Source organism: Felis catus, chromosome D1 (genome assembly GCF_018350175.1).
Source record: "Felis catus isolate Fca126 chromosome D1, F.catus_Fca126_mat1.0, whole genome shotgun sequence".
NCBI lineage: Eukaryota > Metazoa > Chordata > Mammalia > Carnivora > Felidae > Felis > Felis catus.
Window position 1 is genome coordinate 87178074 of NC_058377.1, and position 24760 is coordinate 87202833.

General features: G+C 34.2%; 1 protein-coding gene across 1 annotated transcript in view; it reads right to left on the bottom strand.

The window, feature by feature from the left end:
• CSTF3 (cleavage stimulation factor subunit 3) overlaps positions 1 to 24760 on the bottom strand; it is a 72495-nt gene that overhangs the window by 22180 nt on the left and 25555 nt on the right. The gene's annotated exons all lie outside the window — the stretch shown is intronic.

Here is a 24760-nt window from a genome sequence, read left to right on the forward strand (position 1 = left end):
ACGTGCAAAGACCAAGGTTAAATATGATTAGATTTCCCTTTCTCTGAATATTTTCATTAGATGGTAGGTGGGATCAGTTGCTCAACTGTGATGTATCAACAAATCTTTTTCACCCAGATAGGTGGATAATTTGATTGGTTAGAGAAATCCTGTGGTCCTTTTCTCTCAGCAGTATGTATAAATTTTCTATTTTCTGCCTTATGGTGATGCCGATGAGAACTTTGATGACAAGCTCTTTTTCTTTTGCTGATAACTTGGCTTTCTCTCTGGAACTTGTAAGATTTCCCCTTGATCTTCAGAGTCCATAAATTTTGAGAGGATATGCCTAAGTCTTTCCACTTTGAGGCAGTTTAGTCAAGGCTCTGAAGTCAGAACTCTCGGGTTTACACTGACTACCCACTTAACCTCTTTTTTCCTTTTCTGAAAAACAGTGATAATAATAGCTATTTTCTAAGGCTGTTGTAAGGACTCAAAGAGTTAATAAATGTGAAGCCGTTAGAACACTGCCTGGCAAAGTGAGCACATAGTAGGTGCCATTTATTATCCTATTAGCACAAATTCTGCATGGAATTTAGCCTGTCCTTTGAAAAATAAAGGCATTTTTCAGCTCAAGAATTAAAAAAAAATTATTGCCTCTCTTCCATCTGTTCCTTTTCCTTTTAGAACTCTTATTATACACATTACATCTCCTTGTTCTATCCTCAAAATCTGTCAGTTTTACCCTGTCTTTTGCATTTTTGGTCTAGGCTTAAAATTATTTCTTCCACTAGATTTTCCAGGCCAATTATTTAGGTCTCCATGTTACCATTCTCCTCCATTTGATTTATCACTGTAGTTAAAAAAATAATGGGTTTTGGCTCATTTTTTAAAAATACTGCACTTTCAGTGTCGCTGTATTCATATCATTTTGTGGAAGTTGTTGTCTCCTCTATTCTGTTGGGGGCTGTCCCCAAGAGTTTAGTTAGCATCCTTTCTTGTTGCTGGATCCTTAGGCATGTAGTTGTTTTTTCTGTCAGTTCAATGAAGCTCAGTGTTGGCAGACTTAGTGTAGCAGGTGACCCTTTCTCTATTGTGACAGCTATGTAGCAGGGGTAGACAGCAAACAGGCTGTTCATGGTCTTTGGACAAAGAACCAGAAAGAAATCTTTGTTCAAGAGTAGGGAGGATTCAGCCTGCTGGTTCTACTCCTTTTTGGTTTCTTGGAAGCCACGCTGATGTCAACCTTCCTCTGGGGGTAGAAAGGCAGTTGAGGGGTTCCATGTATTTTTATGGGTTACTTTCTTACTCTTTGCCTTAAGCTCTCCACTAGCCCTCTTCTTTGAAGCTGCCATAAAACCTGAGATTTCCTTGCATCCACCTGCTTGGCTCGGTAGAGGTAAGTAAGTTGAGTTGAAAGTGGAAGTGAATTCACCAGCTTCCCAAATGCAGATGACAGACTATATAAAGTTCTCACAACTGGCCAGGAAAACCAATACTCACAGAGAAAATTGGCAAAGGATACGAATAGGAGATCCCCAGAAGAGAAAATGCAAATGGTTAAAAATAATATGGCAACACATACAAACTCCCAAGATGGGAAAAACAAAATAACAGATACCACTTTGTACCAATTAGTATGGTGAAAGTTTAAGAAGAATATTATTACCACTACTGAAGTGGTAGGAGGAAAAGAGAGTTCATACACTGCTCAAGGAAATATGAATTGTTATGGCCCTTATGGAAAGCCAGTGGCAAAAGCTATTCAAATAAAAAAATATGTATCTTTTGACCTAGCAATTCTACTCTCGGATCTATACTACAGAAACAAAAGCACCAGGATATAAAGGTGTTAAACAAGGTTATTTACTGCTAAATTTGCAGCAGGAAAATTAGTTAACAAAGTAAATATCCAAAACAAATTACCTGTTATAGCTTTAATTCATTTTATATATACCAATATAAACCAATATATTGGTATATATAAAATATATTTATTTTATATGGAGAAAATATGGAATACAAAGTTGGTGATATAGTTATGGTGGGCAGAGTTGGATGGATAGGAGGAAGAACAGAGACAAAAAAAAAAAGGAGACTGTACTGCGGAGACCGTACGTATATGATTTCATTTATCTATTTTTGTATAAGAAATAGAAACCAAAGAATCTGGCTTTTGTCTACATAAATTGGTCCTATGTCTTGGATTCATTATTTATTACTTCAACTGGCATGATGTTCAATACACATATGTAGAAAAACTATAGAATTCTCTGGTCTTAAATACCTGGCCACTGTCATTCATTAATTCAATCAGTAAACATTCGACAGCCCCTCTCTAAAGCCTACACTTATTGCATTAACATAGCAGCCATAATCTCATTACTTCTTAAACATCATTCAAAATTTTAAAGTATCAACCTGCTTTGCTAAAGCAGTGTGATAACAAAAGAATTTAATCACCTCGTATCAAATGCTGAATTTCTCCCAGCATCAGTATTTCCATTTATAAAACAGGGATGATAAGAACATGTACTATAAAGTTTCCAAGGATTGAAAACAAAATAAAGCATCTAGACTTTCCAGATGCATAAATCATACAAATTTACAAAATCATGAACTAAAAGAGCAAACACTTTTCATTACATATTCTCTAAACAGATCTATATAAACCAAGTAACCAAATCAAGGACTATTATTATAATTGGCCCCATTTGAGAGAAAAACAAAGGTTATGCTGCAGGTCATATTCAAATTGTTTTGGTGAAAAATTTCATATTGGTGAAAAACCAGCACAAGAATATGTCAACACCCTGCCTTTGGTATTCCTACTAGGCCATTTTTCTTCTTCAAAACATTATTATCCAAGGTATTGTTTACTAATATTTACATGAATACATCTAGAAGTTAAATATTCTTAATATTTAGCATAGTTATGTAGGCTTGTACAAAATCTACCTGATAACAAAAGCTTGGTTTAAATTTTTTAAGTAATAAAAAGTTCTAGATACTGCCTTGAACTTTGACATCAGAGATTCTTGATCTATTGTTAACCAATGGAAAATGCCTCCATTTAATAAGCCTATTAATATGCATACACATAATTTTACAAAGCTCACTAGAATTTGGCTCATATCTTATCTACTAAAAGTATCTTATGGGAGCACCTGGCTGGCTCAGTTAGTAGCGCATGCATCTCGGGGTTGTGAGTTCAAGCCCCACATTGGGGTTAGTGTTTACTTAAAAATAAATAATAAAAGTTATGTAATTTTGAAATGAAACTAACAGGCTCTTAAAAAATTATCTTTTGTCTTCAGCTCCCAAACTTTAATGTGCAAATGATCACCTTAGATGATGATCTATCAAATGTGGATGTCTGGGGACACCTGTGTGTCATGATCTTGTGGTTTGAGGGTTCGAGCTCTGCATTGGGCTCTGTGCTGACAGCTCAGAGCCTGGAGGCTGCTTTGGATTCTGTGTCTCCCTCCCTCTTGGCCCCTCCTGCACTCGCGCTCTCTCTCTCCCAAAACTAAACATTAAAAAAAAAAATTTTTTTTAAAGAAATGTGGATTTCTGTTTTATAACAGGAATCCCAAGTTATACTAATGCAAAGATCTCTTAAAGTGGTTGGAAATATGCTAAAATATGAATAATTTATGTCTGTGTGACAGAATGACATTTTTATCACAATTTCTGATGTGGTTACATTATATATATATTTTAAGTTTATATATTTTGAGAAAGAACACAAGTAGGGGAGGGGGAGAGAGAAGGAGAGAATCCCCAGCAGTCTCTGCACTGTCCGTGCAGAGTCCTCAGCACAGAGCCCAACAGGGGTCGTGATGAGATCAAACCATGATGAGATCACGAACTGAGACAAAATCAAGAGTTGGATGTTTAACAACTGAGACACCCAGGTGCCCCTAATGTGGTTGTGTTATTTTTATAATTTAAAAAATCACTATAAGAAAAAATTAAGGATAATTTTTAATACTTATCCTTCTGATATATCTACTGTTTATCACAAGAATTTGTCATTCAGTTACAATTTTACCAAGACAAGAAAAGTTGCTGTGGAGGGAAAAGAATAAAAATTTTATAAGTGTCAGGGTGCGTGGGCGGCTCAGTTAGTTAAGTGGCCAACTCTTGATTTCAGCTCAGGTCATGATCTCATGGTTTGTGAGGCTCTGACAGTACATAGCCTGCTTGGGAATCTCTCTGCCCCTCTCCCACTGTGCGCTATCTCTCTCTCTCTCAAAAAAAAAAAAAAAAAAAAAAAAAAGATGTTGCATAAGTGTCAACTTCCTACTATTTTTATTTAATGAAGGGGGGGAGATAAGTGAAATATTTTAATTAAATTTTAATTGAATTCAAATGAATGGTTTTTGGGGCAGAATAAAACAAGTGTAGAATATTGAGTAAACACAGATCTGTGCCTAACACTTTTGAACATTTATTTCCAGTCCTTCCTTAATGTCCACAATTATTTCTCCAGCATTAATGAACACTGTCTTTTGGAACTAAAACTATCCTCTGAGTAATTATTAGAAGTAATGATCACTTGCAACAGATTATGCATTTTGGCCTATTTCCTCAAATTTAATTTTTTTTCTTATAATATACCTTGGGAAAACAAATCCCATATAACATCAGAATTTAAAAAATATATTTGCAAATTTGTCAGTTATAATAATCATTAATAACTGTATAATTAATTTTAAATGGCTCAAAAACATATTTGACAAATAAACCCAAATGACATGGTAACTCCATAAACAAGCAAAACAATATGAAAGAAAAAGTAAATCTCTATTTTCTTTGTTTAGGTTATTTATTTATTTATTTTTAAGAGAGACAGAGAGATGGGGTTGGGGGGGAGAGTATGAGTGGGGGAGGGGCAGAGAGAGAGGGAGACACAGAATCCAAAGCAGGCTCCAGGCTCTGAGCTGTCAGTACAGAGCCCAACACAGGGCTTGAACTCATGAACCATGAGATCATGACCTGAGCCAAAGTCAGAAGCTTAACTGACTGAGCCACCCAGACATCCCTACTTTGTTTAGGTTTTTATATAGCAACTAATTAAGAAAAGTCAGTGCTTATGGTGTTTTTTAAGATTTTATTTTTTTTTTTTTTGCAATCCCTACACCCAATGTGGGGCTCAAACTTACAACCCCCAGATCAAGAGTCACATGCTTTACTGGCTGGATCAGCCAGGTATCCCAGTGCTTGTGCTTTAAGACACTACTGGACTACATAGCAGAAGCAGGGCTAGGGCCTCATCTCAAGTGAATTTACACAGCAGTTGCTTATAATAAATGTGATAAATAAATGAATTAATTGTAAACCTATATTCCTAATTTGTATCTTTTCCAAAGTAAAGCACATGCACTTTTGTGGAATTTAAACGGAGTTTGAGCTACAAAAGTTGCCTCATTCTGCTTGTCTTAATTATCCAAAAGGTTTGGCCCCAATCCTAAAACCTACAAGCAAATGGAATCCTAATTATAAACCCCATCTTCCATTCTTTTACTCTTTCCCTACTCTTTTCTGGTGCTCTCCAATCTCATATCCTAAAAAATAGGTGTTGGAAGATTACATAAGATACTTAGTTTTTAAGTTGCTGGAGTAACTGAAGTCCTTTGCACCACCTAGTTCCTATATCAGCAAAGGACTGTCTATAAATAAATTCATTTTTTTAAACAAATAATTGTGTGTCTATGTGGTAGGCTCTATTCTAGCACTGGAGATACAGTGGTGGATTAAACTAAGTTTTAAAAGTCATGGACTTCTATTTCAGTGAGGGGGTCAGGTAAATAAAGAAACTAGGTAGTTTAAAAATTTTTTGCTCATCTGTACTTCCTACTTTTCCTACAATAGATTATATTATTTCTACAATTTGTAATTTTTCTACTAAATATAGTTACAAATGATGTCTATATGTGCATATACAGAGTTAGATAAACCTGTTCCTGTCCCATAAATTTTCAATTCTCTGAGCACTTAAAATGTGTCACAGAAATAATATATTGTTAAATGAGTAGAAAGTATAGACCACTGTTACAGTCTCATTATGGATACAATTAAAATGTACTTAGCAAAAATAAGATTACCTTCAGTTCTAGATTAAGTTTATATTCATTTTGATTCTTCTTACTAACCAAATTAGGTATTAATTGATCTCCCACTTTTCTGAACCAACTAAAAAGTATCTTCAGTGTGTGCACAGGATTTACCAAATGGATACAAGAATATGAAACTTAATTCTATTAACAAGCTTATAATCTACTTGAATACATAAAAGTAATTATTGGAAAGAACATAAGACTAAATTTAAATGATTTTGTATACATTCCATGTCCTATAAAATTCAGAGGAAAACGAGTTCTACACAAATGGAGTTACCAAAGAAAGTTTCACTTAGCAGGTGGAATCCAGGCCATTAATGAGAAAAAAGGTTTGTGTAAATCAATGACATGAGTTTCTGGAATTTTCTGTGGAACAGTGAAGACATCCACACATGAAAGAATAAGTATTAGGAAAGTAGATTGCCTAATTGTGGTAGAGGTCCACTACAAAGGGCCTGAGCCAATCAGAGTTTAAATCTGATGCACAAAAAAATTGTCACCCAATAATGGAAGTACAGAAACTATGGCTTATCCACATTAGGGTGGGAGGTGGAGGTGAGTAAGACTGAGATGGCTTTAGTGCTATGGGATGAGGCAAGCAGGCACTAGCTGAGAGAATAATAGCTAAGAAGCTGTTGCTGTATCCTTAAGTAGGGTAATAATGGCGTGATCTTGGGGAAGAGGAAACAGGGAAAGAAAACCAGTAATACAGAGGGAAGGACAATGGAGGTTTTTGTTTTGTTTTGTTTTAATGAGAATAAAAATAAAAAATGTTATGGTAGTTGCTGTAAAGTTTACTTTTTTTTAGATCTAATATGAGATGGCCATACAATTTCTGCAGGCAGAAACTGGTTAAAGTTAGGAGATAAGGTATTTGTTTTCAAATTAGACTGGAATTAAATAATATTTTTATCAGTCATTTGTTTTAAATGAACTTACATACATACCCAGAGTATATAATGCCTAAGACATTAGGAATATTGTCTAAAGCAGAGAATATACACAATTTTGGAAAAAACATGTATTACCAGGCAGAAAAAAAGAACAGAACTAAAGAGTACATAAGATGAAAGAAAAAGTACACAATCCCATTTAAGAGGTCAAAAACATTATAAGAAAGAGAACTGGTGGATGGTAGGATATGCCACAGGTCAAAAGGAATGTGGGTTTAAAAAAGATCACTAGATCTGGTAATAATAAAGTTATTGCTTACCTTTTACAAATTTAAATTTCAAAGTGAAAACAATTCAATTTCTTAGAAGTTGAAATCAATGACAAAATACTAATACTAGCAGCATTTATTAAATACTTAATGTATGTTAAACGCTACTCTAAGAAGAGTTTATATGTATTAACTCATTTAATCCTAGAACACCACTCAAGTAAATAAAGTACTATTATGATTTATTACTTAAAGATGAGAAAACCAAGGCGTAGGAAGTTTTAGTAACTTGCCCATGATTGCACAACTGAGCTCTTAGCCACTACACTATTCTGCTCTTCAGCAAGACATATGTATGAGGATGTTCCCCAAAAGAGTGCTTCTAATACAGAAACTTGGACACTTAAATGACCAAAGGCAGAATAAATTATGCTTTGTCTAAACAAGAGCATAGGGTATATACATATGTACATAAAACTTTAAAAGCAGTGACATATATTTATAATACTAAATAGAAATAGGTGTACAATATACTATTTTAAAAAGTAGAACTTAAAAAATATATACACATTTGCTATGTTTACCCATCTACCTCTCCTCCTTATTGTTCCCCCACCACCCATCCAGAGTACAAGAGATATAAACCAAGGAGAAATGCACACAAAACTGTTGGTCAAAACTGTTATCACTGGGAGAATTGAGATCTGTCTCAGTTACTATTTCCATAACACATTTTCTATTAGTACAAGTTTACCCCAGCAGAGATTGGGTTTTTGTTAAGCGAAAAAGAAAATCATAACTTATTTGGGGCAGTAAACTCCTCTTCTGAGTAATTAATTGATATTTTTCCCTGGCTGTAAACAATCTCCATTTTAGATTCATTTTTAAATGCTTTGAAATTGTCAGTCAGGCCTACAAAGCTAAAAAAGTTAAATAATTTACAGGTAAATCAGGCAAAATTGATTTCAATCAAAATTGTCAAAGGTAAAAAGTTTGACCTATTTTGATTTTGCCGTAATTTACAGGGCATCTGTCAGCAACCATCAATTCCCATCTATAGAGGCAGTCTGTTTTACTATCTCAATTCTTTGCTCCCAGTAAAAACATTTTGTCAACACTATGCCAAACACTATTTTTCAAAAATAACTAACCTTCAGATTTTGAGTAAATCGTCAGATTTTGAGTAAAATAGAGCAGGATATTTTACCTTTTGAGGAAAATAATTTGGTCTGAAGTATCAAAAGTCACTAATCATCAATGCCTCAATTGGTTTGGCTACTCTAGCGCCACTACGCTTCCTCCCATCACTTCCCCAAAATTGTGTGGCATAGAAATTCTTTCTAAACAGTACATTAAAACCAAGAACGAGAAATATGTACAATCGTTTGAGATGTTTAAGCTAGTAGAGCAACGTCAGAACACCAAGTTTATAAGCTACTGATCTCAAAAACAGTATCAATTCCATAATGCACAGCATGAGTTGTGCTCAAGCAGATGTACTGACTTGACTCATTTCCCCCAAATGTCTTAAGTTTCTTTCCAATCTATTTATACTGTTTTCTACCCTGCTACCTTAATTTTCAGCTTTTATGAACTGTCCTCTTAATAAAATGGAAATCCTCCAGGCAAACTTAAAATACTACTCAATAATACAATTTCTCTAAGATTATGTACCTTAGAACATATCTCAGTCTGCTCTCATTGGCTGAGTTAATCTTCCATTAGTATAGTCATACAACCTTTCTTTTTTTTTTTTTAAATGTGTGGAGGGGAATTTTTTTTTAAGTAATTTCTATGCCCAAAGAGGGGCTCAAATTCACGACCCCGAGATCAAGAGTTGTATGCTCTTTGGACTTAGCCAGTCGCTCCTGGAGGGGAAAATTTTTGAAGTGGAAAACCATTTACGTAAAACTCTTTACAATCCTTTCTTTTCTTACTGTACTTCTCACTACATTTGCAATTTCACAAATTGAGAATTGCTATTTTTAAAAATTAACAATTGAATTAACACTGGACAAGAACCAAATTTTAGTCACTCCTCTACTGTGGATCATTCTAGTTTCACTAATCAATTTCCTTCCCATTTTGATAGATTCCTATCAGAATACCATTTCACTTGCCAATTTTCAATGGCATCATAAATTTTTCTATGCATGTCCTTGTCACTAATTCTACATATGATTTTACATTGCTAAATCACATGTAACATTTATACTAGATATGTACATATCATGGATAAAAGCTTCATCCAGATTTTCTCAAGATCACTTCTGGAAAAACAAGATTAAGCTTCCATAATGAAGTGGATACAAACTTAGTGGATTACATTTCTCTACTTTTTGAACAACTTGCCTCCTCTTCCAGGATCTCCTTATCAACACAGATCCATGAATGTGGGAAAAAAAAAAATCCATTTCCTCATTCTACAACACTTACAGTGCATTCCTCAGACTAAAATACCACATTTTTAAAAATCATTGCTTCTATTCAAATACTCTTAATTTTAGATCAGAAATTATAATTAAATTTTGGAATTCTGCCCTTCATACCCTTATCATTTTATCCAAAAAAATAAAATCAACATTTGTATTATGACTCAATTCCAGCTTTTTCAATCCTACATGCATAGTTTGTTATCAAAATGACCTAATTCCACACTGCATTTAAAAATGTTCACCAAATAATCTCCTAATCTTTTCCACCAAAACTGTACACTTAATTTTTTTATCTCTACTCTTGGACAAACTATACAGTGGTCATTTTTACTAAAATTCTGAAACAATTGAAAAGGGCATTACCTGGCTCATTTGAAAGATCATGCCAGCAACGTTTGATAATAAAATATCAATTCTGAAAAGTTGATCTAAAAAAATTATTATAAATGTATAAAGATATTTAAGTAAAATCATATTTATATTAATTTCTTATAAAGCCAAAAATTGGAAACAATATAATGTACAACAATAAAGGGCTGGTTAAATAGCATATTATCTAGAATGGACTATTTTGGCATATTTAAAAGCAATTTTGTATAAGTAACACAAAAATATGCTACCATGTGGAAAACATAAGTTACAAAAAGTTTCTTAAGATTCTACAGACAACTACATCTAGAGAAGCTAACAGTGGTGAAAGGTAGTGGGAATAACGATTTTCCTCTTTATATTTTTCTGCAATAAACACATATTACCCTTTTTAAAAAGAAAAATACTTTTTTTTTTTTTAACTTTACAGAGTGAGCATGAGGGGTAGTGGAGGGGCAGAGGGAGAGGGAGAGAAAGAGAATCTTAAGCATGCTCCACACTCAGCACAGAGCCCAACATGAGGCTCCATCCCATGACCCTAGGATCACGACCTGAGCCAAAAGCAAGAGTATGACGCGCAACCAACGGAGTCATCCAGGCACCCCCTAAAATACAAGCTTTATTTTCCCTTTTAAATAATGACAAATTCATTTTTCCTCTCATCTGTCTTCTAACTTCCATTCATTTGATGCCACTTCATTATGCTCCCCTTTTAAAATTGAACAATTTAATTCCAAAATGTTTATTCACCCACATATTTAGCTTCAGTGAGAACTGTACATAACGCCTACCATAATAACTCTTATCTTTTCAGTATTTCATCTAGATATTATTCCATTGGCTCATCTGAAAACAAATGCATCAACATCATTTGTGTGAGTGCCCACAAGGGAACTGACCATCAGTTTAATTCATAGCAATACTAGAACACCAGAATACTACCTAACATATAACATTCAATAAACAGTTGCTAAATGAGTGTAGATATACCTAACATTGATTGCATATTCAAAGTTAACTTGTGGAATTAATATTATACTAACTTAAGTATCTATGGAAATGTAAAAATATAAAATTTTTATTTATTAAAACTTTAGCTGGAAAATCCCACCTCAATAAATGGTTTAGAAAGAATATTATCTTGTCAGTCAATTTAGAAAAACAATTTTATAAAATTAGATTAAGGACTGAATAAAATGCTAATATGGATTTTGAAAGTAGATTTTCACATGGTTTAGACAATTCCATGTGAACACCAAAATTATTTTCTCATTAATTCACTTAAACATTTCCCATGTAACACTGCTTCAAATAATCACCTGAAAGATGAGAAATTGGGACTCTGAAAATAAGTTTAAATAAGCAGACATAGCTAACAAGTGATAAAAACCAAAGAAAATGTTCAGGTAAAAAATACTAAATTCCACAAAGAATCAAGAAATAAGATTGAGACCTACATCTTCTTCCTCTGTGATAGATATGTTCCAAAATTCAAATTATTGCTCCATTTTTATGAGTTAAGTCCTGCTTTAAAATGTTAAGTGTTTATAATCTCCAGAATGTTTATAAAATAATCTAACAGGTACTTAAATTTTAAAGCTTTTTCCCTTATTTCCTAAGTATATTTCTCCAAGCAGGCCTATAAAGCCTTCACAAAAGCATGCCCTTTATTCTCTGCAATTTGATTTCTATAGTTTGAAATGTTTGGCTTATATTTCACATTTTATCTCCTCACAAATATATTTGTAAGGACACTTCCCAAAGTGATACCACCAAAAGTAAAGAATTAAGTTCAAAGTCTATATGGAACACTGCCATTAAAGTTTCAGTAGACAAGAACAAAATAAGATTGTACTCGCATTCCTGCTATAAAAAAGCAGGCCCTCACTTAAATGTAAAGAAAGGTGAAGGGGAAAAATGCTGAGTAGCAAGCTCTGTATAAAAATAGTATTTTAGCTTATATATTAAGTCTGGAGGAAGGCTCCTGTAATCCAATAAACGGATGGCCATTCTTTCTAGTGGATTCTAATATACAGGTCTAATTTTGTCCACTCTTTATATACAGGTTAAGGCAGCACTCAGATTATCAAAATTGGTGACATATAAAAAGTAGTAAGAAAATAAGTCTCCTACTGCCCAGTTTCTCTAAGAAGCTGAGCTGACAGCCCTTTCCTAACCACCACCTAAACCTGAGGGAGGACAGAGGGCAGGGACAAGACCATTGACATTTTCCTCCCCACATCGCCCTCATCAAGCAATATGCACACAAACAAGTCATAAAATAATGTAAGGATGGACTTCCAAATCGCTACATTTGAGATACATTGTTGGATAGGAGGACATGCATGTTGGAAACCCAGATTTTATGAAGTGTTTAATTACTTCATCACTGGGAACACTAGTTGAAAAATGTTTAATGTTAAAAAATAAATAAAAGACAAAAATAAGGCGTGCCTGGGTGGTTCAGTCAGTTAAGCATCTTGATTCTTGATTTCAGCTCAGGTCATGATCTCAACTGTTGGTGAGTTTGAGCCCCCAGTGCTGTGTCCTCTGCGCGGATGGTGCAGAGTCTGCATGGGATCCTCCCTCCCTTTCTCTCTGCTCCCTCTCCCACTTGTTCTGTCCCTCAAAATAAAGAAACTTAAAAAAATAACAATTAAAAAGTAAAAAACGTTTAATGTTAAATAATACAAATATAATCTGTATATCAAAATTTCACTTCAAACGGAACTCTGCAGGGGTGCTTGGCTGGCTCAGTCAGCTGAGCATCCAACTCTTGATTTCAGCTCAGGTCATGATCCCAGGGTTGTGGGATTGGGCCCCAAGTCAGGCTTTCCACTGAGAGTAACACCTGCTTTAGATTCACTCTCTCTCCTGCTGCCCCTTTCCCTCACTCACATACACTCTCTCTAAAACAAAAAACAAAGGGATCTTTATAATCCTTGAAAGTGCCTTCACGATTTTGATGCCTTTTTAATTAATAGCTCAAGAAAATTTGTACTGTGAATTGAGAATGTTCTTCACAAGTATTTTATAGTCAGGTCAATTTAAGCATAAAAATTACGTACCTAGAAAAAGTATACCGTTATAAGATCTACTTAAAACTATTATCATTACATACAGGTATTTAAGTCTTCTCATGTCTTTCTAATGTTGAGTTGCAAGAATGTTAAGTTCAAGACATGAGAAAAATGATTTGCAAACCTAAGATTTAAATGGGAAATTATAGGTTTGATCAACTAAATGAAAATCTAAGCACAAAACATGTATTTGAAAAAAGTATTGAGAACAAGCCAAGAACACAAACAAGGAAAAATATTGGTTTTTCAACTCCGAACATATTTATCATTCCTTCCAATTGGACACTGGGAAGAGCATAAGCAATAAAGAGAACATACAATTTAAAGGTTTTGTCAAAATTACTTCAACTTTAAGGGGTGCCTGGGCGGCTCAGGAGGATAAGCATCCAACTTTTGATTTTGGCTCAGGTTATATCACAGTGGAGCCTACTCAAGATTCTCCCTTCCCCTCTCCTTCTGCCCCTCACCTGGTCGCGGGCACACGGGCACATGCTTGTTCTCTCAAAAAAAATTTTTACTTTTAAATAGCAAATTGTGAAGTTTCCCTTAACTCCCCTAATATATGGTGTTTCTGCAAATTAGAAAAACAAACAGAAAACGGGATAAGGATATCAGGTCTCAGAAAAAGAAATCCAGAGTCTTTAAACATGCAAACATGCTCAATCTCATTCATAAGAGAAATGCAAATCAAAACCACTCGGAGATTATTTACCTATAAATACTGGCAAAAGTTTTAAACATTGCATAAGAGAATGTTGAGGAAGTGGGGTTTTTCAAGGATTGTCAATGGGATTTTAAATTGTTAACACCTCTGTTGAAGGCAATTTGGCTGCAGAAAAATTTTAAAAATCCCACATGTTCTATGATCGAACAATTCTAGGAACTTAATCTAGAACATAGGCACACAAATGAAAATGACATGTAGAAAGATATAAAGTGCAGTAATGTTTGTAATAAAACAAGTCTGGGAAGAACTCAGTAGGAGTTGTGTTAAAATATAAAGTACTTGTAAAAAAAATGACCTTTAAAATTTACTTTAAACAAAAAAGAAAGAAAAAGCAAAATGCAAAACAGAACATAAGAGGCCATTAGTCATGTAAAAGGAGAAGAGAAAACATAGGTTGAACATTTGTCACTGGGGAGGGGAACTGGGTGGCTCAAGGAAAGGGAGATGAAAAATTTCACTAGGTCCTTTTGGTATCTTGGATTTTTGAACCATATTTTAAAAAAGATTATGCATTTTAAAACTCTAAACAAACCCTCCAAATACTCTAAAAATGTACAAAAGACATGGGATATGTATTATGCACAGAGAAATAAGATGTATAATATTAAACTATTTAACTAACAATATATTCTAAGGCAAAGGATTACTTTTGCAAATCCTAAACACCTAAGAGAATTTAGGCATTTTTAAAAGAAATCTATCTTAACACAAATACATAAAACAAAGTACAGAAGTACTACTCTAAAAGTTTAACTCAGATAATTTTCAAACCTAGAAATGGGTGTTAACTAATGAAATAAAACACTGGTGTAACTCAAGATTTAAAGTGTTTTATAAGGTATTTATAACATTTAACAATATTACTGAAATGATTATACATGGGTAAAAATATGACTGGAAGTTAACACTTAAGAAACTGTTGAATACCATAAACTTCACAAAATTCAAGTACTATGCAATCAAATAAGATCTACCAAATTTATTTTATAAACAAAAAACTAAAATTCATAATTGCTTTCTCCTTAAGAAATCAAACTATACATATATAATTATAATTCTAATGAAGGCCCATTCACTTATGAGAACTTTCATTAGAACAGAATGAATTTGGGGGAGTGAATTTAATAAAACAAATATCCAGGATAACTTGATGGATACTTTACTAAAGATTCCTTAACATATACATTTTTTGAAGCTTGAGGAAACTCTGTAAGTGTCCCAAAACACACGTGTATCTCTGAAATGCCAATGTTATTTTATTAACCTTGCCTAAAATGTCTTTAAATTCCCATAAAGACTTCTTTTCTGGATATAGAACTTTGACAGCTATTTTCTTTCAGCGAATTGAAGTGGCAATTTCACTGTCTTCTGGCTTCCATTGTTGCTGTTGGGAAGTTGATCAATCTGCCATTCCTTTGGTCATCTGTCTTTTTGTATCCAGCTGCTTTGGCGATTTCTTGGTCTTGTCTTCTATAGTTGCATTTTCATGTGTCTAGGTAGGGAAATTTTTCTTTCTTTTTTTTTTTTTTTAATCTTATTTGGGATCCATTGAGCATCCTGAATCTGTTAATTCTGGAAAATTAGGTTTTCTCTCTTCAAATTGTGCTTCTGCCCAATCTCTCTCCTCCACTTCTGAAACTTCAATTAGACACATTTTCACTCTATGCTTTGTGACTCTTAATCCTCTTTCATATTTTCTTATTGTCTCTTTAAATTCTAATCTGGATCTCTTCAATTCTCTCTTCACTGTGTCTCATCTGTTTTAACTCAATTCAGTTTTAGCTGAAGTCTTGGCAGATCTGTTTCTGTTACATGTGGTTTCCTTACATGCTTAGTTTTTAACAATTAAAATCCTTTTCCTTGTAAAAATATTTGTGGAGATTATTTTGTGGCTTCTGATGAAGGCACATTCCTCTGGAAAGGGTCTGAGTAAGTTTATCAGTTTATTAAAGCCTAAGTCAGGTTGAGTCCACCTTATATTCATGGTTTTTTTTATTTGGTTGTTTTTTTTTAACCACCAAATGATGTGTGCTTGGATCATGAATTCAGGGCCAATTTCGTGTTGTAACATACCAGGCCTACCCCATTCCATTCCGCTCAGAATCACAGCATATTTCCTCAGTCTCCTAAGGTTAGGAAGGTAGCATATTTTTCTGCTTCATGGTCACCCTGAGTATTGCCTGCACAGTTTTAAAAGGGGAGAATGTCTTATTGGGCAGGACTTGGGCTTTGACTTTCGCTGCATGAGCTCTTAGAAGCATTCAAAATCACAGCTTAAGTTCTCCCAGTGTGGCCAAGATTCTCAGGGTAAAAACAGCCAAGGTATTCTGCTTATATCCCAGTGTTTCTATTTATGATTTTTTTTGTATTTGCTTTCCAATTAGTTTTTGGGCTGGCAATTCCTTACTGTACTATCAGTTCCTCAATCAAGCTTTAAGATACTTTTCAAATACAGTCCAGCAGTCTTAGTTGCTTTCAACTGAGTGAGCTGATCTGAGTAACCAAGTTTACCATCTTACCCAAATCTACTTTAATATATTTTATTAACATCTAACTTTCAAAAAACTTGAGAAAATATTTTCTATGCAAACTCTTTAAAAGTAACTTAAGGGTATGCCTGGGCAGCTCAGTCAGTTGAAAGTCCATCCAACTTCAGCTCAGCTCATGATCTCAGTTCATGGGTTCAAGACCTGCATCGGGCCACTGTGGTCAGCACAGAGCCCACTTCAGATCCTCTGTCTGCCTCTCGCTCTCTCAAAAAAAAAAAAATTAAGTTAAAAAAATATATATATACATATATTTTAAAAGTAACTTAAAAACTTTAAAATCCAAAGTTCATTGAAAGACTAAATCCCAAAGGTTAAAAAAAATTGTAGAATTCAACTAACCAAATATATTTCCTATATGATAGAATTCAGTTCTCTGAAACACTTTGTGAATCTAGCAATTTGAGTTTACCTTTAATGTTTGCTATGCCTAAGCAAGTGAAGCTTGGGTGGAAATCACAAACAAAAAGTAAAATGATAAATAATATTTAACATTGAATTCTACAGCTTTTATAAAAGACAAAATCTAGAGTAATTCATCTTTTATATTTGTTTTTAAAAATAAATCTATATAAAAGTTAAGTTTATGGATTAAAACATATTTTAATTTTGGGGTGCCTGGGTGGCTCAGCTGGTTAAGCATCCAACTCTTGGTTTTGGCTCAGGTCACGATCTCACAGTTTGTGAGTTCGAGCCCTGCACTGACAGCGCAAAGCCTGCTTGGGATTTTTTCTCTTCCTCTCTCTCTGCCCCGCCCCCACTCAAGCTTTCTCTCCCTCAAAATAAATAAATAAACTTTTAAAAAACATTTAATTTTAATTGCATAACATCCAATATCTTAATATGAATATAATTTGATATTTTTATATTTGTAAATTAATTCCCACCCATCAATCAGATGCTGGCATTATGCACACACACAACAGTCAAAGTTGTGAAAGGGGATGGGGAAGAATGAGAATGTCTATGCTTTACCAATTTGACAAAACTACCTATGAAATATGATAAATCAGCATGTGAAAACTCAAGTTTTCATCTCATATATACACAAACGTCTCAGAAATTTCACTCCAGTATAATACACCTAAACCTTTACTGTAACTAGTCAGGCCTTTATCTTGTATCAGATTTTTAAGTTTTATCTGAACTGTTTCAGAATCACAACAATTAAAAAAAAAATAGGTACTTCAAAATGGTAGCTAAATTAGTAATGGCCTTTAATTTGAGTAATTGCTTAAAAACACTTTTGCATCATAGATCAAGATAATTCTAAATGTCAATTAACTTATTCTATAATACCTAAATATCTGGGGTATCAGACAAAAACACTTGTATTTTTAGAAAAACTATAAAAACACTTTAACCTGTTAACAGTGTATCTATCAGACTTATAATTTTACAAAACTATGGTCATAAATTGGTATCATACTCTAATTCTTAGAAATTAAAATTTAAGTTGTAAAACAATATGATAATCTGTTTTACTTCCCACTGCAATTTTTCATCCAACAAATATTTAGAGTGCTACTATATGTCAAACATTGTTCTAGGTTCCTGAAACATCAGAGTATAAAAGACAAATTATAAGCACAATAAGTCAGTCATTCAGTATATTAGGAAATGATTAGGTATTACAGATGAAAACAATAGAAGAATGAGTTTTGATATGTTGGGAATTTTTAAACATGGTTCCCATAGATCTCACTGAGAAGACAACACTTTTGTCTTGAAGATTTGAAGATTTAGTTGGCAACTACCTGCATAAACATCTTTTGAGTAGGCAAAAAAAAAAAAAAAAAAAAAAAAGCTAAAATAAAGAAAATATGGGAATATCTATAACATTTAAGGAGGTCAGTGTGACTGAAGTAACTTTACTATGTGAATGATCTACCATACAAATCTCAAGCACAAAATTTTATACTTAATTTGGTATACCAGCATTTACTCATCACAAATTGATTAAAAACTAATCAACCTGGGGCGCCTGGGTGGCGCAGTCGGTTAAGCGTCCTACTTCAGCCAGGTCACGATCTCGTGGTTTGGGAGTTCGAGCCCCGCGTCGGGCTCTGGGCTGATGGCTCAGAGCCTGGAGCCTGTTTCCGATTCTGTGTCTCCCTCTCTCTCTGCCCTTCCCCCGTTCATGCTCTGTCTCTCTCTGTCCCAAAAATAAAAAATTAAAAAAAAAAAAAAAACAACTAATCAACCTATCTGAATTAAACTAAGAAATAACTGACTCCTGGGGGGCCTGGGAGGCTCAGTTGGTTAAGTGATCACAACCTGAGCCGAAGTCAGATGACCTGTGTGAGTTCGAACCCTGCGTTGGGCTCTCTGCTGATGGCCCAGAGCCTGAAGCCTGCTTCAGATTCTGTGTCTCCCTCTCTCTCTCTGCCCCTCCCCCATAGTGGTGTCTTCCAAAAATAAATGTTAAAAAAAATTGTTTTAAATAACTGATTCCTAAACCTATAAAATTTACAGATATAAATGCATTTAAAATTTATGAATTTTTTCATTACTATACCAACATCCACTTGGAAGAGAACCCTGGTTATTCTAATAATTTTGAAGATTCCAGAAAGTAGCCAAACCCAACCAAGAACCAGAACTAATTCAGTGATCAAAGTTCCAGAATAATCCTCAATTATTTTTACAGCTATAAAAACAGCATTATTTCATGTAATACTATTCTTTTTAAAAGCATACATTATCATTATCACATCAATGCAGTTCTTATTAATACTTCCTTCATTAATTTACCATATTGCTGTAGGTAGGTAATGTTCCTACCCTAATGGATTTTTGGACTTTACAAAAACTTGAAAACTTAAGAGACTGGCATATGTTTACCAAATATAGATCTTTGGAAACCAGCTCCTGTGCTCTTGTTTTTCTTCATTTTAGCCAGTCTATAAGTATTCCAAAAACATTCACAAGACATGAGGACATTAGTTCCAGGGTTGTCTTCAAAACTAAGTTTCAGTCTTTGGTATTAAATCAATACAAGTATAAGTGGCATTTAAAAATCTTGGTTAATTGTCCCTCTGGTACAATTGCCACTTTTAGTGCACACTTGCACATTAATCTCTATGTTTAACCAAACTGAGGGAGTAAAGTATCATAAATTCTTTTCATTAATAAAATTCATACAATAAATGAGCCATCTTTTTGTACCATGCATAAGTAGTCTGGAAACTGTGTGTTACTGAATAAACTAGACACAGGCATATGGTGTCCTAGGACTGGCATTAAGTAAGAATGTATTTTATTTATGGCAGAAACTTTTCAAGGAATCTGTTTAAAATAACCACTCAGGTTTTATCTACCTATAAAAAAAATAACTAGTTTTACCTTTAGAAAAATCTTTTTTCTCTTTGAAAATGAACACACTGGCCAATTGTTGCATTTTCCTCAAACTAATGAAGACTATTCAAGAGATTAAGAACTCTCATATCTTAATTCTATTAGTTTAAGACTTAAATGCCAAGTAAAAATTAATGAAACCAAAAGAGAATTTTAACATGCAATTTTTCTTTGAAAAGTAAACTTCCACCCAGTTAAATTTATGTAGGCATGAGTTAAAACACGAGCCCAGAATTATCTTTTCTCAATTTGATTTTCCTACAGCAAAATTACATTCACCTTATTATTCAGATTCAGAATATCACCAGATATTCAGACTTTTTTCTTCAGTTCTATTTGCTGACAGCTTGGCTGCAATTCTTAACTATCAAGCTCGTATGTTTTCTGTAATTAAGACATATTCCACCTAACAGTCACAAGTCATCTGCTTAAGATAGTGGGGAGGGCTAGAAGCAAAATTCAGCTTACCAAGTATCAAGCTGTTTCAACTCTTCAAATAAAGCATATGTTTTTTCTCGCCTTTGTTGAGGCCACAACACTAGTAGTTCTTGTTGCCAGGGATTCTATACAAATTTCAGGCCTCTTTAGAAGTCTTGCTGTTCTATTTCCGGGACCAACCTTCACATATTCTCCATTTTCTCTATCACAGCATCTACCAGTCATATTGTAATTTCCCTACTTTATCAAATTGTAAACTTGTTCACTGAGGTGTCCATAGCATCTTAGTGCCCAGGATGCATTTATTCAGTACATACTTGAAAGTTAACTCCCCCATCTTCTCCTTATACATGAAGTGAAAGCCAATATCCTGAAACAACACTTTTCATGTTTTGCCGAAGCCACATAAAAAACTATGAAAATATACAGATGGTGTGGGGCCTGAAAACATACCTGATGACTTTAGAGATAAATTCAACAGTCAATTGTACTACAGAAAAATAGTATAACACTTTGGGCGATTTTAACTGGATATAACACAGACAAATACAACAATTGTTATCTGTCAAGTCTTCATTCTAGTATACATCCACTGTTTTAGAGTACTTTTACACACCCCACATGTAAAATTACTTGCTGGAAGGGTTTGCTAACAAAATTCTGCATATTTTAATCTGCATAGAATCTCCTGAAACTTAAAACTACAGTTTATACTTTGCTCCTTATTCAAAAAGGATTAGAATAAGCATCACTGAACACACTGACATGAATGTCTACAGTTCTTCAATTATGAGAACCTTAGAACTGCAAACAAAACTGGGGCATCTGGGTGGCCCATGAGTGTCCAACTCTGGATTTAGGCTCAGGTCATGCTCTCATAGTTGTGAGATCAAGTCCTGCTTGAAGCTCACTTAAGATTCTCACTCTCCCTCTGCCCCTCCCCTGCTCACACGCACAGTTTCTCCCTCCTTGAAAAAAGAACTACAAAACTGTTTTATAGGTAAGTAATTTGAATTTTTTCATAATGGTTGTTTAGAATTATTTGAGCAGTATCAGGAACCTGAATAAAGATTTCAGTATTCAATGACACAGACTAGAGATGTACTCATAGTTCTTAAATTTCTAAGTCCAATAAACCTTAAATTACAAATAACTGGAAATGTTGGTCCAGTTTCAATAAATACGATTTTCCCATTAACTACAAGAGTCAAGATCCTCTTTCATAATTTTTTAAAAAGACCACTAAATATCATTGTGCCTGTCTGGCTTCAATATTTCATTTTTACTTTTTCATTCAGTTTTTTTCATAATTTAAAATACAGGAAAACCTTGGTTTGTGAGCATAATTCATTCTGGAAACATACTCGTAATCCAAAGCACTCGTGTATCAAAGCGAATTTTTTTAAAATATTTATTTTTGAGAGAGACAGACAGACAGACAGCGTGAGCAGGGGAGGGGCAGAGAGAGAGGGAGACACAGAATCTGAAGCAGGCTCCAGGCTCTGAGCTGTCAGCACAGAGCCCAGTGCAGGGCTTAAACCCACAAACTGTGTGAGATCATGACCTGAGCCAAAGTCAGAAGCCTAACCCACTGAGCCACTCAGGCAGCCCCTCAAAATGAATTTTAAGAACCACTGGCTCAGCTGTGATCATGTGATGTTCAGCATCATGTAGTAGTCATATTGCAAGACATCACTCATTTATCAACTTTATTAGAAATGTTTATTAGAAATGTTTGCTCACTTTGTGGAACACTTGCAGAACTTACTCGCAATCCAAGGTTTTACTGTATTTTAAAGATTTCCCCTCCAAAAAAACCCACAATGAATAAAATAGTCTATCCTGTCAGAACTTATTTTGCAAGACTTCTACATTTCTATAATTCAATATTCTTTTCTAAATCCTAAATTCTGACCTTAAGAAAATTCCATCCCAGGGTGGCCTGGGTGGCTCAGTTCATTTAGTGTCTGACTCTTGATTTCAGCTCAGGTCATGATCTAAGGGTTGTGGGACTGAGCCCAGCATCAGGCTGAGTGTGGAAGCCTGCTTAAGATTCTTTTCCTCCCTCTGCCCTTCTCCCCAACTCACGTGCATGCACATGCTCTAAAATTTAAAAAAGGATTTAAAGAATATTCCATCCTAATAAAACTCACAATTGCTCAATAAGAACTAGAAGGTAAAATGTATTGTTCTCATATTAATGTTGAATATAAAGTTTTAAAGAATGAGTTCTTATAAATTAAAAAGTCCAGAATTACTAAGATTTGCTGTGTTCAGAAGTCCTTTCTGCTATTTGAAATTAGACCCAAATATGTATTGCTAATTTTTTGTTACACTGTGAAGAGTAACAATCAACAAAGTAAGATTTTACAAATTGTAAGATGAAGCTGGATTTAGGCTTCATGGAAGCTATTGTACCATGCTTCTTCAAAAACATTTCTAACAACTGTATGTGGTTGTGAGTGGCTATACATTATCTATTTTTTTCAAGGGACTAGGAGCCCAGAACCAGGAATTAGAATACTTGACTGTAAGCCCCTTTCCCACTTACTTTAACATTAATTTTGTTGATCCTAAATCTCAGTAAAGCTGACCATCTGAAAAAAAAGGAAGGATAATACATACCTACCTCAAAAGGTAAACTGTGATTAATCAGATATCCCATATAAAGTACTGAACACAGTACCAGAATATGTTAAAGGACCCATAAATCTGAGCTATTCTCGTTGGGGCCAATAATCATAATATCGAAGGAAAAATTCACTATCAACAAGATACAACTGAAAATCAACAACAGATTTTTAAAATGTAACCTGAACTTTTTCCTTCTAAAAATTTTAAGAAAAATCTTTTACCTATAAAATATCTTCCTCATTTACTTTTTTCCTTTACATAGTGTCCATACAGAATATTGTTTTCCGTAAAATTTAGTTTTTGTAGATCTACAATGAAAATGAATTGAAAAAACATTTTCAATTGAAAAAATAATTGAAAAAACATTTGCTTACTTTTAAGAACTCAATTCAATTCCATGCATATTTCAGACTATAATCTTTAAGTTACTGCAAATGTATTTAAACTTAAAATAAGTTGCCTCTTGGGGCACCTGGGTGGCTCAGTCGGTTAAGTGTACGACTTCAGCTCAGGTCATGATCTCACGGCTTGTGGGTTCGAGCCCTGCGTTGGGCTCTGTGCTGACAGCTTAAGGCCTGCAGCCTGCTTTAGATTCTGTGTCTCCCTCTCTGCCCCAGCTCCGCTTCGCTTGTGCTCGGTCTCTCTCAAAAATAAATATTAAAAAAAAAATTTTTTTTTAAGTTGCCTCTTCGTGGTAAAAAATAAAAAAATTCCCACCTACTCCTTAACATTAAACAGTTCTGGGGCCCCTGGGTGGCTCAGTCAGTTGAGCATCTGACTTTGGCTTAGGTCATGATCTCACAGTTCCTGAGTTGGAGCCCCATGTTGGGCTCTGTGCTGACAGCTCCGAGCCTGGAGCCTGCTTCAGATTCTTTGTCTCCCTCTCTCTCTGCCCCTCCTCTACTCACGCTCGCTCTCTCTCTCTAAAAATAAATAAACATAAATAATATAAAAACATAAAATAAACAAATAAACAAAATAATAAACATAGTAATAAACATAAAACATAATAAACATAAAAATATTTTTTTAAAAATTACAACAGTTCTAAAGACAATTCTTGTCTGGAATGGTTAATGGGACTTTTCCATTTATATACAGATTACTGGAAACAACACTTGGATTCACATTAGTTTTTCCTATTCACGTGAGGAAGGGATAAGAGTGAGAAATAATATAAAATCTAAAATTTTACTTAAAACACAAAGCACAGCAGAAAAAGGACCATAAGGGCATAAAATTCAAATGATCTCATCCATCATAGAAATGGAGAATTTTAGTAACAATGAATCTGGGACAGTTGAAAATGTAAACATGAGCTGCATATTAAATTATATTAGAACACCAAGGTTCCTTTTCAGTATAATGGTTATTGTGGTTACGTAGGACAATATATAAACAAGAGAAAGATAAAGCATGTATGGCAAAACATAACATTCAGTCAAGGAAGAAGGTATATAGGTATTTACTATAATATTCGTGCTATTCTTTCAACTTTTCAGTTTCAAAATTTTCATAATAAACATTTGAAAAGCAGGGAGGTGCCTGGCTGGGTCAGTTGACTCTTGATGTCAGGGTATGAGTTCAAGCCCCACCTTGGGAATGGAATCTACTTAAAGAAACTAAAAAACAAAAATGGCTTGCCTAAGATGACAGGAACTCAATAGAAGAGCTTAAAGTATAAAATCCTAGGTCACCAGATTTCAAATTCTGGGCCATTCCTATTCCTCCATACTACCCTTTATAATCTGCAGATTTCCTGCATTTCTTTCAAGAAACTACCAATTCTTCAAATATATCTTTTCTGCACTAATCAAAAACTGATGCTACTGCTGCAGTAAAAGAATTCTGCTGTTGAGACACATGGCAAATAACCCCCTTTCCGCTATTAAAAGGATATCACAGACACTT